Here is a 14,314-nt window from a genome sequence, read left to right as displayed (position 1 = left end):
CACCTAACGCTAGTGTTCACGCACATCTCAAGTCTACTATTCAAAGATCCAAGCCAGCTGGTGACAGGACAATATCGCTGGAGACACACGAAGTCTGCTATCTCTTCATAGTGAATGATTTAATAGAATCAACAGTTGCCAACAGTTTGCAATTGAATAATATTATTTTCTCTAATTTCGAGCTTATTTTCAATTTTAGGAGAAAATGTTACTGGACATTAATTGAAGAGATTTTCATGCTCAATCTTTTTCAATTGGAATTTTTTGTTTAAATTGTATCTGAAGCCTGATAATTGGGAATCTAAAACCAAACTTTGCATAGATGGTACAGTGCTCCTGAAATTTTTACAGATATGGGACTTGTGGCAGTTGATAGAGCTTATCAATTACTATTTTAGGTATGAATTCGATCAAAATCGTTGGAGCCGTTTTCGAGAAAATCGCGAAAAACCCTCTTTTTGACAACATTTTCACCATTTTATCCGCCATCTTGAATTGCATCAGATCGAAAATGTTCGTGTCGGATCCTTATAGTGTAAGGACCTTAAGTTCCAAATTTCAAGTCATTCCGTTAATTGGGAGATGAGATATCGTGTACACAGACGCACATACACTCATACACACACACACACACACACACATACAGACACATACAGACCAATACCCAAAAACCACTTTTTTGGACTCATGGGACCTTGAAACGTATAGAAATTTAGAAATTGGGGTACCTTAATTTTTTTCGGAAAGCAATACTTTCCTTACCTATGGTAATAGGGCAAGGAAAGTAAAAACATTCATTTTATCTACTCTAGACATTGAAATGTTGTGGAATTCCTCCATAATTATACATATAAGATATTCTAACATGTACTATAGGACTTTACAGCCCGAAAACTGAACGTTAGTGGCAGCAAAGGTAAGGGAAGATCTAACCCCTAAGTTGAAGTACTAACTTTTCTCTGGTGACAGTCACTTCCGATGCAGATGTGCAGTTGTTTTTGTGCTCTCGCAGATCGGCTGATACAGAACACTGTTAGCCTATAAGTCGAAAGTTTACGATTAAACAATGCCTAGCCCACAATTCTTGTTGATTTGTAGCTCAAATCTGTAGTTAGCTATACGTATAGCTAAGCTTTTCAATAGTGTGTAGCTCACCTGTCAGCTACTTAGCAACCAGGGTTGGGAAAATAAAGAAGCAGACCAGCATTAGTATTCAGCCTAAAGCTCTCTGTAGTTAGTAGCTGAGCTCTATGTTATTTGTAGCTCAGATGTTTATTGTTTGTAGCTTTCCTCTCAGCTGCTTAGCAACCAGGATTGGGAAAATGAAGGAGCTAACCAGCATAAGCTTTTAGCCTAAAACTTTCTCCAGTTTGTAGCTCAGCTCTTTGTAATTTGTAGCTCAGCTCTTTGTAATTTGTAGCTCAGCTCTTTGTAATTTGTAGCTCAGCTCTTTGTAATTTGTAGCTCAGCTTCTTCTCTTCCTAGCTGCTCAGCAACTAGGAATAGGAAAATGAAGGACCAGCCCAGCAGTTGTTTGTGGCTCAGCTCTTTGTATTTTGTAGCTCAACTCCTTGTAATTTGTAGCTCAGCTCTTTTCAATATTTGTAACTGAGCTCTCCATAGTTAGTACCTAGCTCAACTCTTCATAGTTGGCAGCTCAGCTGTCCATAGTCAGTACTTCTCAGCTACTTAGCAACCTGGATCAGGAGAATAGAGAAGCAGAATCCAGACTGGATGGAGCTCTGAGCAGCATAGCAGAGCAATGTGGTGTGATCAGTGACTGAGATACGGTGCAGCAGTAGGCTGCAGTTATCTGCTGTTCGGGAGTTTGTGGGTGGCTGTGGGAGCTGGGAAGAAAACGCGCTGTTGCCACATTTACAGGCGTCGTGTGCTCTCAATGATGGGAGGGTGTGATGCGGTGTTGCCACAGTGTGCGCTGGAGAGAGATCCGGGCAACGAGAGAGAATGAGCTCTACAGGAGAGAATTGGAGAGCTAGAAGAGAGAGTGAGCTGGTGAGAGAGCAAGGAGAGTGAGAGAGAGTTAGAGGAGAGAAGAGTGGCGAGAGATTTGAAGAAGAGCGAAGGTGTTGTGTTCGTTTGTAGGAGAGAGGAGGAGGATTGGGTGGCTGAAAGAGAAGGAGAATTGGGTAGGAGAAAGAGTGAGGGATATGGTTACAAGTAAGAGAAATAGAGTTTGAGTAGAATTGTGAGAATGATAAGATTGGTGATTGATTGGTGTTGGTAGGTGAAAGGGGAGGAGGATTGGATTGGATAGAGAGTAAGAAAGTTGAGTGCAAGAGAGAGATAGAGGGAGAGTAAGAGTTGTGAGAGAGAATGAGTGTGAGTAGAATATTGTGAGATTGATAAGTTTGAAGAGGGATGATAAGAGGGTAAAAAGATAATTAGTGAAGCGATATAGAAAGAGAGAGAGTGAGAGTGTGTGATGGAAGAGAGGGGGATACACAATCGCTGCATTTATCTTCTATTAGAGAGACAGAATGAAAGAGAGATTGATTGATTGAGTACTTTATGTAGATTACAATGTATACTGGCTCATACACTTATATACAATAGCTTACAATACAGCAAAATTATAGATGAATTTACATAATATAGACTAAGAAAATAATTATTGAACTGTATTTGATATGAAAAAGCAATTTGTAATATAATAACTATAGATAATTATATTGCTATGCATCTACATAAATTGGCAGAGCTTTGGACATATCAATGTCCATTCTTCGGAAAGAATATTAAAAATATCCTTCCCACTAACTCTCTACCAAATCAACGTAAATTGCCTCTGAGATACAGGCAAATTACATTAGAGGATTGAGAGTAGATAAAGAGGAAATATCACAGTGGGGGCAGTGAAGGAATTAGATTTCAATGGAATTAATTCTTATCAATTCATTTTCATAATATTTGATATCCTTGGCCAGATCTTGACAGATCAAAGACAAACGACCAATAATATGATAAACCTTGCTTGACACGAATAAATTAAGTCCAATAAAAATGAAACTCAAGTGACATTAGTAATGAATTTGTAGGAGAGGAAATATAGTGAAAATTTGATAAACGAAAATTGTGAGCCTTGAATTTTTCAAGTAGTTTTCTGAAATGTGAGGCATTTTTCAATATTATGTAATTTTCTCAGATTTTCCCGTCACTAATCCTGATTCTCATCAGTGTCTAGTAAATACTCATTGCGCATGCGTAGTACGCAGTAGGCCTGTGACCGCGCAGAGGTTGATCGCTCAAGGCGAACGAAGAATTGGGAACTGGGTCATCGCTGAGAAAGAGAAAGAAACGAGAGAGAAAGGGTGATAGAATGAAGGAGAGAGGAAACTGATTGTACGTGTGAATTAGATAAAATTGGATTGATCAGTGTAAATAATACGGTATACTCAATCAAGGTACTAATTTCTCTCAGACTCTTTCTGTCAGGTTGGAGACACACACTCTCTCTCTCTCTCTCTCTCTCTCTCCCTCCTTTTCCACTGGCTTGAATTCGAAAGAATTTTTGTTTTATTTCCTTCATTTGCTTCGTTGCCGATCCTCTGCCTTGTCAATGGCTTCTATAGACGGTAGCTGATACAGGTTCATTGATGTAATAATATTAACTGTTCATTCTCGTTTAAAATAATCAATTATATTTTACTAAGCAAGAAATTATATTTTTCAATGATTTCAGAATGAATTTACATAATTAAGATGAAATTTTTTTTGATCAATTATCAATTCTACATTGTTAAAAGACGATATGGCAACAGAGCAAAGCGAGAAAGAGATAGCGCTTTGTTGAATGATAGAGAAGGATAGCAGTACCAATGTTGATCAAACACTGCCATTATAACGTGGACCTCACTATATACTTTTTATTTATTCATACATTGATAGATAGAATATAATTCTCAACTATGAATGATTGGGAAAGGAACAACAGGCTTAAAGCCCAAAACTGTTCCTTTCCCAAATTTAGATAGAGATTGATAATATGATAGAAGAATAGAAGATTTCTATGCCATAGAGTGAATATATTTAAGATAAGATTATTTGTCTTGTAGATTATGTGTCTCTGGTATAAGTTAGTAGAGTGATTGAAACGTGTACTACTTATTGGCTTGGTACAATTAAAGTCAGTTACTAATTAGCGATCTAGATCCTAGTAGTCGTTTATAATTGATCAACAGGTTTTGTTTTACCATTTTGAGAAAATAATCGTTAACAAATTGTGTGGCTCTATTTAGTTGATACAGTTTGTGCCGTATTAGGAGTTGTTCAGTTGCTTCAACTTGGAACTGATTTAGCTGCTTTCATATTAACTTGAACTGATTAAGGTGCTTTCATACTAACTTGTATGCTTTTTGAAGCACTTTCTGGGATAATATAAGATATGTTAGAACCAAATTGAGAGAAGTATGCTTTTTGAAGCAGTTTCTTGGATAATATAAGATATGTTAGAACCAAATTGAGAGAAGTATGCTTTTTGAAGCAGTTTCTTGGATAATATAAGATATGTTAGAACCAAATTGAGAGAAGTATGCTTTTTGAAGCAGTTTCTTGGATAATATAAGATATGTTAGAACAAAATTGAGAGAGACTCAGTAGCATTAACATATTAACTTTTGTTTTTTGCGAGATGCTGTAAAGCATAGGAATAAAGGAGGTGAATAAAATTTAGAAAGGTACAATAGTGAGAATAGAGAGTAAAAGAAGGATAGAAAGTTGAAGAATGGTGAAGAACTGTACAAGGAAAAGTGTAAGAAGAGATTGGGGAATATATAGTAATAATATTAATAAAAATATATGAAAATATCTGTTAATAAAAAGAAACTACAATAGGAGAACAAGAGAATTGAAATAAGGTAAGTAGTGAAAGATAAGAGGGCAATGAGAAATAAGAAAATAACTACCAGAAGGGCAAAATAAGCAAGGAATGTGAAAAGCAATGTGAAAACATTGCTTTAAAGAAGAGACTGAAAAGTAAATATGATGAGGGCAAAGAAAATAATAGTATCTCAAGTCACAAGGACGGGAAGGGCCGTTTTGCAGGCGAGAATGATGTTTCATTCGAGCACTGCAAAAGACATTCACGTCCATGTAACTTACACTATTTCTTGTCAAAATAATCTAGAAAAGAATAATTGAGAAACAGAAAACATTACCTGCTTGTGCTGACATTACTACATGAATTCTATAAACATAACCTTGTTTACAAGTTTCGAATCAGGAATTTCTTGATTGTAGTTGACAAAAGATCCACCTGGAGCGCTAAAAAGCGGCAGTTTTGCTGTTCCAAATTCGGAACTTGGAAACTTACTCGACTGTAAAGAAAACATATGATTCTATTACAGTATAGTATGCTGTAATGAGAATCATATGTTTATTTGTTCTACAGTCAGCTCTATAATCTTTATCAGCTGTTTACCAGCTTGATTTCATGGATGTAAAACAGCTGAAATTGAATGACTATGACAAAAAATAATTATGATTGGGGAGAAAGCATGGGGAGATAAGTAGCCCTACAAAGAGCAGAAGAAGTATTTGAAAAGTAAGTACTAGAAGGGCATCAATAATCAAGGTATTTAAGTACAAGAATTTTGAGAAGAATTGTTGGTAGAAATTGGAAGAAGTGGAAAATTGGAAAAAGATGAAAAACGAACTGAAGGTCGAAAAGTATTTGGAGAATAAGAACTGTACATGAACACGAAAAGCCAGACGAAGGAGACGAGAAAAATAGAGCAAGAAAAGAAGTGCTGTGGCTAGAAACTATTATCCAAAAGGGAGCGTAGAAGAAGTTCAAGAAGATGAAGAAGAAGAAGAAGAAGAAAAGGAAAAAGTTCAAGAAGAAGACGAAGAAGTAGGAGAAGAAGATCAAGAAGAAGAAGGAGACAAAGCAGAATGAGTAAGCGTGATTGAAAGTATTGTAGAACGTGTCTAAAGCAATCAATGGTTGAGCAATGGCTTGGCTCTGTGACGTCATCTCACTCTATAGTGACATTCATTTCAATCTGGCAGCATTGCCCATAAATAACATATTGTTCATCGTATTTAACCAATGCTGCCAGTTATAGTTGAACCACACTATAAAAAGATTCACTTCGTCCTGTCAGCATTGTTTATATGGGAAACGTTGATGTTGTTTATGAGGAATTCTGACAGTTTTAGGTGAATCTCACTATAATAAGATCCTCTTAATCTGTCAGCGTTGGTTAGATGGGAAGTTTTGTTGTTCTATATGAGAAATGCTGCCAGAATAAGGTGAATCTGGCTGTAAGGACACTGATAAGACGCACGGCACGTCAATGCTCAATGCAGCTGATTTTCCCACAATACACTTTTCAACAGTTCTCTAATATCAGTGCAGTGCTGCCAACTGAATTCGACACCCACCGAAATTTACCACTTCAATTCGATTATCGGGTCTGGATTGAACGGTACTGGAATTTGGGCCTCAGTGGCAAGTGGTATGGAAGAATAGCCTTCAATTTGGACCAATATAGAGTCAAAATAGACTAGTTAATATGAATAAAAATATGAATCTGAGTACCCTTTTAAATTGAAAAGAGAATAGTTAATCTTTATCCTCTTGACTAGGTGCTACAATAATAATTTATTTATTTATACATTGATAGATAGAATATAATTCTCAACTATGAATGATTGGGAGAGGAACAACAGGCTTAAAGCCCAAAACTGTTCCTTTCCCAAATTTAGATAGAAATTGTCCAAAAATAAGTTATGTTTATACTTCATGATTTTTGTTCAATTTTGAGTCCAATAGTTATTTGTATATCTAGAGTGAAAAGTACGACTTTTTCTCCCTGAGGGAAAAAGTTTGAAGCCCGAGGCGAAGCCAAGGGCAACAATTTTCCTGAGGGAGAAAAAGTATTTTTCGCTCGTGATGTACACAACATTTTTCCTCCATCTACATTTTTTTATAGAAACTGCAAATAAAATCATTCTAATAACTTACGTATTGGTGACAATGTTTCCTAACAACATAACCTAAAATCTAAAAACCGGTCGTCTGATTGCCACTGCCGATTGCGCTATCTATCGGCAAAAGTTGTAACAATTATATCAGCTGGGAAGCTACCAAAAATGGCTGACTCCAGATCACGCGGTTCAGATTTGAATTGCAGATCAAAAATATTTGTTGGCTGGTATTTTGAATAGAATAAAATATTTTAAAAATTTTATAAATTTTTATCGTCTACTAATATTAAGAATATCATATCATACAAACATATATTTCATGAGTTGATCAAATTTCTGGTTGTGGTATTGATTTCAGTTGACTCAATGACATACACCTCTATTATGCTTTCTCATCTGAGCTTAGACCTTCTAACCTATTACCATGCAAGTTTTTAATATAGAGATGCTTCCCATGTTATTTAAATGGAGTCACTTTTACTCCCTAGGGAGTTTTTCTGTTTTTTACTACCGAGAGCGAAAATGTGACACTTTAGTATTATGCTTCAGGGAGTAAAGTTAGTACTTTAGACAGTAGGTGGAGGAAAAATATTTTATAAACTAAATTAGTTATGATGGTGATAAAAAAATACCAAGTGGTTTAGAAGAAGTACACATCAATCTACAATCATGGAAAAGGAAGACAATTTATTCAACCCTGTACATTAATTGGGCTATATCCTCTCATTTTTACTCTCTTATTATTAAAATAGCAACATTACAGTCTCATACTAAAAGAAAAAATTGAGTTTCGTTGAGCAACAGAAGTATGCAACTGCTATTTCTAAGTATTTATCCATACTTCATTGGAAAAAAATGGAGAAAGAAGAAAAAAGGGAATTCGTAAGGCTTTTGTTGGTAGGGAGTCCCTTGCGGGGATGCCCCACCTCTCCTGAATTTATAATTCTAACTGTCAATTGGCCTTACGACTGTCATACTTCAGCTGGGACCGACAGTCCAACGTGACCATCCAATAGCACTGAGGAGGAGGAGAAGGATAAGGAAGAAGAAGAAGAAGAGGAGGAGGTAGGAGTAAAATATATAGAAAGAAAATAGGAAGACTCTTGATAGAAGGAAAGGGGTGACACGTGATAGTGAGAATTGGGAGAGAAAATAAAATCAAGAACAGAAGAAGCTAGAGAATAAGGAGAATAAGAAGAGGAATACCGTAAGAAAGTGTGAAGATGTAGGTGGAGTGCCAGAAGATAGGTCAGGACATTACGGATCTCGGTGCAACGGTTGCAAAAACGGTCAGCGGCTATTATCCGTTATTAGCAACGTAACGCAACGAAAACGTAACGCTGCCGACTCTGGAAAACTGTTTTCGAACTGTGAAACCCGTTCTAACCACTCAATGCCAACTGTTTCTGGAAACTCACTATTTTGTTCAACGGTTTGATTCATTTATTCCAGCTTCATTTGCAACATTTTATTGTATCCTCAAGTTCTCATTACATGTTTAGTATCTTGTATCATCAGTTAAGTCATTGGAAAATTTGGATCAATGCAACATTTCTATCATTGCTTAATTTGTATTGCAGAATCTTCATTTCATTTCAATAATCTCTGTCCTTTAGCAATTATTGCCTGTTGAAATAGAAACTAATAATATCAGTAGTCAGTTGGTTATTAGAATACGAAATTACTTAAATATTAGCTTGTATCCTATCATGCGACAGGGCCTACTGGTTGAAAACACTACTTGCAAATTAATTGGAACACTACCTTCCTCATTATATTATTTACTTATATAAAGATACTTTTTCGTAACCAACTTTCAAAACAAGCTATCATAAGCTTTAAAAATGAATTTGGCGCGAGTAGATAGTGGACTAACAGCACGACTTCGGGCCCTTAACTGACCGTTTTAGCGATTGGAGACATATATGAGCTCCTTCTGACGACTGTGCAACGAAACCGAAAGCATGTGTCTAATCGGGCGTTTTTAGTTGTATGTGAGCTATAGTTTACTTTAACGTCTGTGCAAGGGAATGTGGAGTTATGGTTTCATAAATGAGTTAAGTGCCTGTTTTTAACTTTATGTGACGACTCTGCAACCGGGCATTAGGGCCATATGCACCATCTACATTAAACGCTAAATCACGATGGCTAGTTGATATGGTCGCATTCATTCTAATGTGTTACATTCCGGGTTTAAACGATCAGCTGATTGATCTCCGTTTAAACTGAGATGGTGCTTATTATGGGCCTTTGTGCCAATACGGCTCATTTTTCAAAATTTGTATGTGTCGAAATAGGCTGTGTCTTTATTACAGTGCATTGCAACTCAATTCAGACTAAGCTCGAACAAAAAATAAATTGATTGTATTCTATTTCTCAGTTTCTTGTACCTTTACAGGCTACAAAATGGTTCTGTAGTAATCTATCTACCGAAATATACTTGCTTCTATACAGCTACATAGGTTGAGCTCTATGTATGAGTGTATTCTTATCCAAGTAAACCTTGATAAATATTTGAATATTATTGAGGTTCACTGTGTTCCAAATTTTCTGTTGTTCAATAATTGTGTGAAATGGGAGAGATTTTTGTCGAGTAACTGACGATTCTACCATTCTGATAACACTAGAGTCGTTGAAAAAAAATAATAAATAAAGTCTTAATAAACTGGTAGTTATATGAACAAATAAATAGATTAATAGGCCTTTATTAAATTTTGTCAGTAACATAAAGTATCGGAAGCATCAGAAATTTGCAAGATCGCTTCTAGAGTGAATTCAGTACACACTCCAGAAAATAGTGACCCACTTACTACTCTGAAATACAATTGCGTAAGCTCTGCATTTAAAAACTTACATAGACCTGCATTGATTAGCCAGCCGTTGTTACTATAATCATAAGTAGCATAATCAGCGTCGGCCTCGTTATAAATATGGAAATGCGCGAGAAAAATTAAGTCAGATAAGCCGGGAAAATTAGGCCACTCGGAGAACAATGGGTATTTCAACTGGCTCATGCATTTTAAAAAGAGCCGGTTCTCTCAAGTGCTATTTATGAAGAACTGCTTAATACTGTGTGGCTTGGTACCACTTCAATTTAGTCTTCAAACTACCCAAGTTCCTTTTTAATGAGCTAACTCAGTTTTGACTTGAAGCTTTTGTTTTGTCCGTTGGTTGGTTTGAGTGTATGTTCGAAGACAACTTTCGAATGATTTCATAAATCAACTTCAATTTTTCAACCCATTTTCTTTGAACCATTATACAGATCGAGTCCGTTGGAGAATAAGACCTATAACCTAACCTAACTCCTTTTTCCTTTATAAGGGAGAAAGGATACTATAGCACTATACTAGCACTATATTTATATAATTTCTTATATAGATAGAATCAATAATCAAGGAAGGAAATAATCATTTGATAGTCATTTTGAATAGGAATATTGTGAATAGATGTTGTTAGAATATCAGCGGCATTTTGAGCGAATTTTCCTAGCGGGGGGCTCACTAGTTAAATAAGGATTAGTAATGTTATTGAAATTGAAAATTAATAAATAATTAACCCATATCTAATACAGACTTGCCTATTTCGATGTATAAAAGAGACGTAGTCATTAGAGTACTATCAATAAAAATGAGTCATTACCTAATAGTAGTAATCGTGAATTTTGTCTTATATACGTGAATCGAGCCGTGACCCCTGATTGGTGCAGTCGCGACCCCGTGACCTAAGCGACGCGCAACCCGTTCACTCAACGGATGGATGACCGCACACCAAACACAACCGTATTGTGACACCGATTGTTTTACCAAAGGAACGATTTTGGATTTTTCTGATGAGGAATTCAGTTCAGAAGTTGCAGACTGATTTTTCTTGGCATGAATTTCATTCTTGATCCAATTATTTAAGTAGAATAAATAGAGTTTTTGGCTCAGTGTCCTATCCTGCAGTTACATCTAACAAGTACAGTAATTCCATTCAAGGAATTGATCAATCTCCTAATGGTTCTGCTGGTTTTCCACGTAGCTCTTTACTTCCACTAAATGGGATTAACCATCTTTTCCAGAAAACTAAAACTGATATTCTGAGACTTGATTTTTAAGGGAACTGTAACTGATTAACTATTTATTATTGATTATTTAACTATTGATTATTTATGTCTTCATTTATTGTTGCATTTATTAATTCAAAATCATAACAAAACAGCAAAACGAGAGCAAAAACAGGCATACTTAAACTGAAATCTCTTCCGAATTCTATAGATTACAACATTTGAAATAGGGCTGGGTTTCTAACACTAACTAAACTACACTAATACTAAACATTTAGAAAGATAGGATGAAAAATCAATTCATAATAAATCTGTAATTTAATAATTCAATAACAAATGTTTCACTTGAATTGGTAACGTTAGTTTTACTCCCAAGTCCTAACTCACTCTTGTTATTCCTACCACGTTATCCTGAATCGTAAACTCTAACCCATCACACGGTCCAATATGATCAACGGTATTTTGTGATGTAACTCTTTACAACTTTTGTAAACATTCCTTCCATCTTCCAACACGATTCTAATAAATGAAATTAAATCTGATACAAGTTTCTTGACCAAATATTTTTCCGTGAAGCTGGTACCTCACCAAAAGATCTTTGACCAAATATTCCACCGTGTAGTAGCTCCCTAACGCACCTTGTGAAAACCTCAAGGTACCTTTAAAGTACTTTTTATAAGTGGTTTGAAAGCTCTTATGACTCACGTGGTGAGTATGAAAATTCAGAAGTAATTGCAATAATTCAAAGAATCTTAAAAGTTTGGTTCTCTTGGCCCACGAGGTAGAAGAGAATGCAAACTCAGAAGCAATGTAATAATAATATTGAGGTTCTCTCAGAGAACTTCTTTACATGAATAAAGAGATTTGAATTGAATTGCATAGAATATTAAACCTTGAAAGTAAGGCTCTGTTGACCCACGAGGTGGTAGAGATTGAAAATTGAGAGGCAAAGAAATGGAATGAAAGCAATTGAAAATGACGATGACGGGAAAGTGTGTCATGTCCTCGTGAGCGAGAAGGCAACGGTTCACTTCAAAGTGACAGCATTCCTTGCATACAACGTCAGTATGCTAACCTCTCAATGGATGCTGACAGAGGTGAATGTCGGTGTAGCGGGCTGGTACCCTTTTACCGTTGCACTGTGCCCTCTTCGCGTCTTCAGACTCCAGATATAATGTGCACCAACCTACCAGATAACGGAAAAAAGTCGAAACGCATCGCTGTGAACCGGACTCGGATTGGCTGCTTTTGTATGCGTTTGACTCGCTGTGAATCGGTCGCGTCCGATTTCACCCACGGTGAGGCTTCACTAGATCCTGCGGGCGGATTTTAGTGAGACCTTAGTACCTGTCAATACAGTGAGGCTTCACTATAGGCCCTGCGAGGAAGATCTTAGTGAGGCCTTAGTACCTGTTAGTACAGTGATGCTTTACTATAGTGAGGTCCACGTTATAATGAAAGTATTTGTTCAACTTTGGTTTTGCTATCCTTGTCTATCATTCGACAAAGCCGGTGGTACTATCCTTTTCTAGGTCCACAACGATGCCAATTATGTTTCTGACAGTGTAGAAGTATAATTAATTAATGCAGAGAATCAGCATCGCTATTCTCTTATCTTTATCCACTGCCATTATAACATGGACCTCACTATAGACCCTGTGGGGATGATCTTAGTGAGACCTTAGTAGTTAGTAGTTTTGAATACAAAAATATTTCAATTAAAATTTGAGAATGTTACTGTTTCGTAGAACAATTTCTGTGAAGTCTAGCTCTACTGATCGTAGCATTATTGGTTGTCAGTTTCTGGTATAATATTAGCCTACATCTTTGATGGGCTTCATAAATTAATTCAAATGCATTATGAATCTAGCCTGTTGTGTGTATTTTGGTTGGTTCAATCATCCAACTGATATCAAATCAGGCTGAAAGTAATGTGGAGTCGATCTAAGCGAATTGTTTCACTTGTAAGCTATTCGTAAAAAATACTCCTACAATATTTTTGGAAAATTGTCTCAATTTCTCTTCATTCTGAAGATTTCATCCAACACTTCATATTAATTAGTAATTCAATTTTTAGTTTTCTATTTCAAATAAAATGTGATGACTTGGAAAACTCTTTGATATTTTCCAAGAATTCAGAAATCAATGCTATTCTTAGGGTGAGACCATATAAGGTGTTTTTTCACATGACAACCCAATCAGCCAATCGGAGAGCTTCATGCCATGTTGAGACTCTGAAAACGCCGGTAAAAACCGCGTATAATATGGTCATGCTCATCTACTGTGCAGGAGTATAGCTTGTAGCAAAAATTGATAGGTGAGCAGGGCTTGAAAATTAGGCAGGCTAGAACTTGAACAATCTAGAAAGAATATCGTTATAGGCACTCAAAGTATTATTTTTTGAATTTCGAATTGAAACTGAATTGATCCATTGCGAATGAAAAATACTATAGCCTACAAGTGTAATTTTTGACTTGAGGTGGAAATGTTCAAGCTCCCTAATGGAAAACCCTCCATATTTGTCCGTTTCACCGCTGACTATGGCTGTCACTTTATACTCTACGGTCAGGACAGAGCGTCAAAGACAAACCGACATAGCTGTGTACAGGGCTCTCGACTTTCACGGCGCTGTTTTTCGCAATATTTCGCCGATTGCAAAATTCATTCACGCGCTGTCGTGATAGTTTACGTAGCGACAATTTTCGAGAAAGTGTAACGTAGACATTTCAATTTGGTGCTCAGTTTTGGTGAATTCTTCATTCTGAAAATTGCTTGTTGGAACTTCTCGAGTACAAATAAAAGTTGTTCACAATAGTTGAGTAGTTCTAATTTTGTTAGTAGTTCTAAATTTATAATTTAGTGAACCGTAGACATTTCGATTTGGAGCACAATTGGTGAATTCTTCATTCGAAAATTGCTGCTATTCAGAACTTCTTGAGGACAAATAAAAGTTTCTCACATAACCACGTAATTTTGCTTTAAATATTACGATTTATTTTAATGGAACTATTTTATGTTTATTCAAAATAATTACGAGATTTACTCCGTGCAGTGTGAAGCGCAGCTTTCTTCGTGAATTAACTTGAAAAACAAAGCAACTTTTACAATTATTATTTCACGGTAATTTTACAATAATTTCCTAGTTTCCTAGCTTAGACCCTGCACTGAGTTTCATTATAGAATTCATAAGCTTTCATGTTTTTCTATGTTTCTTGTGTTTGTTTTCTTTATGGTTTCATGTATTACTTCTATAGTGTGATTCACTAACACTGAATTGAATTTAAAATACAGATTAACAGAAATTAATAAATTTACCATAAT

At 36.0% G+C, this 14,314-nt stretch overlaps 1 protein-coding gene across 1 annotated transcript in view; it reads left to right on the top strand.

Annotated features, from left to right (window-relative positions):
• Positions 1-14,314, top strand: part of LOC120354123 (midnolin homolog) — a 65,120-nt gene that overhangs the window by 39,756 nt on the left and 11,050 nt on the right.

The sequence above is a fragment of the Nilaparvata lugens genome, chromosome 13 (genome assembly GCF_014356525.2).
Source record: "Nilaparvata lugens isolate BPH chromosome 13, ASM1435652v1, whole genome shotgun sequence".
Classification (NCBI taxonomy): domain Eukaryota; kingdom Metazoa; phylum Arthropoda; class Insecta; order Hemiptera; family Delphacidae; genus Nilaparvata; species Nilaparvata lugens.
The sequence above is the reverse complement of the archived record's forward strand: the minus strand, read 5'-3'. Positions and strand labels throughout refer to the sequence as shown.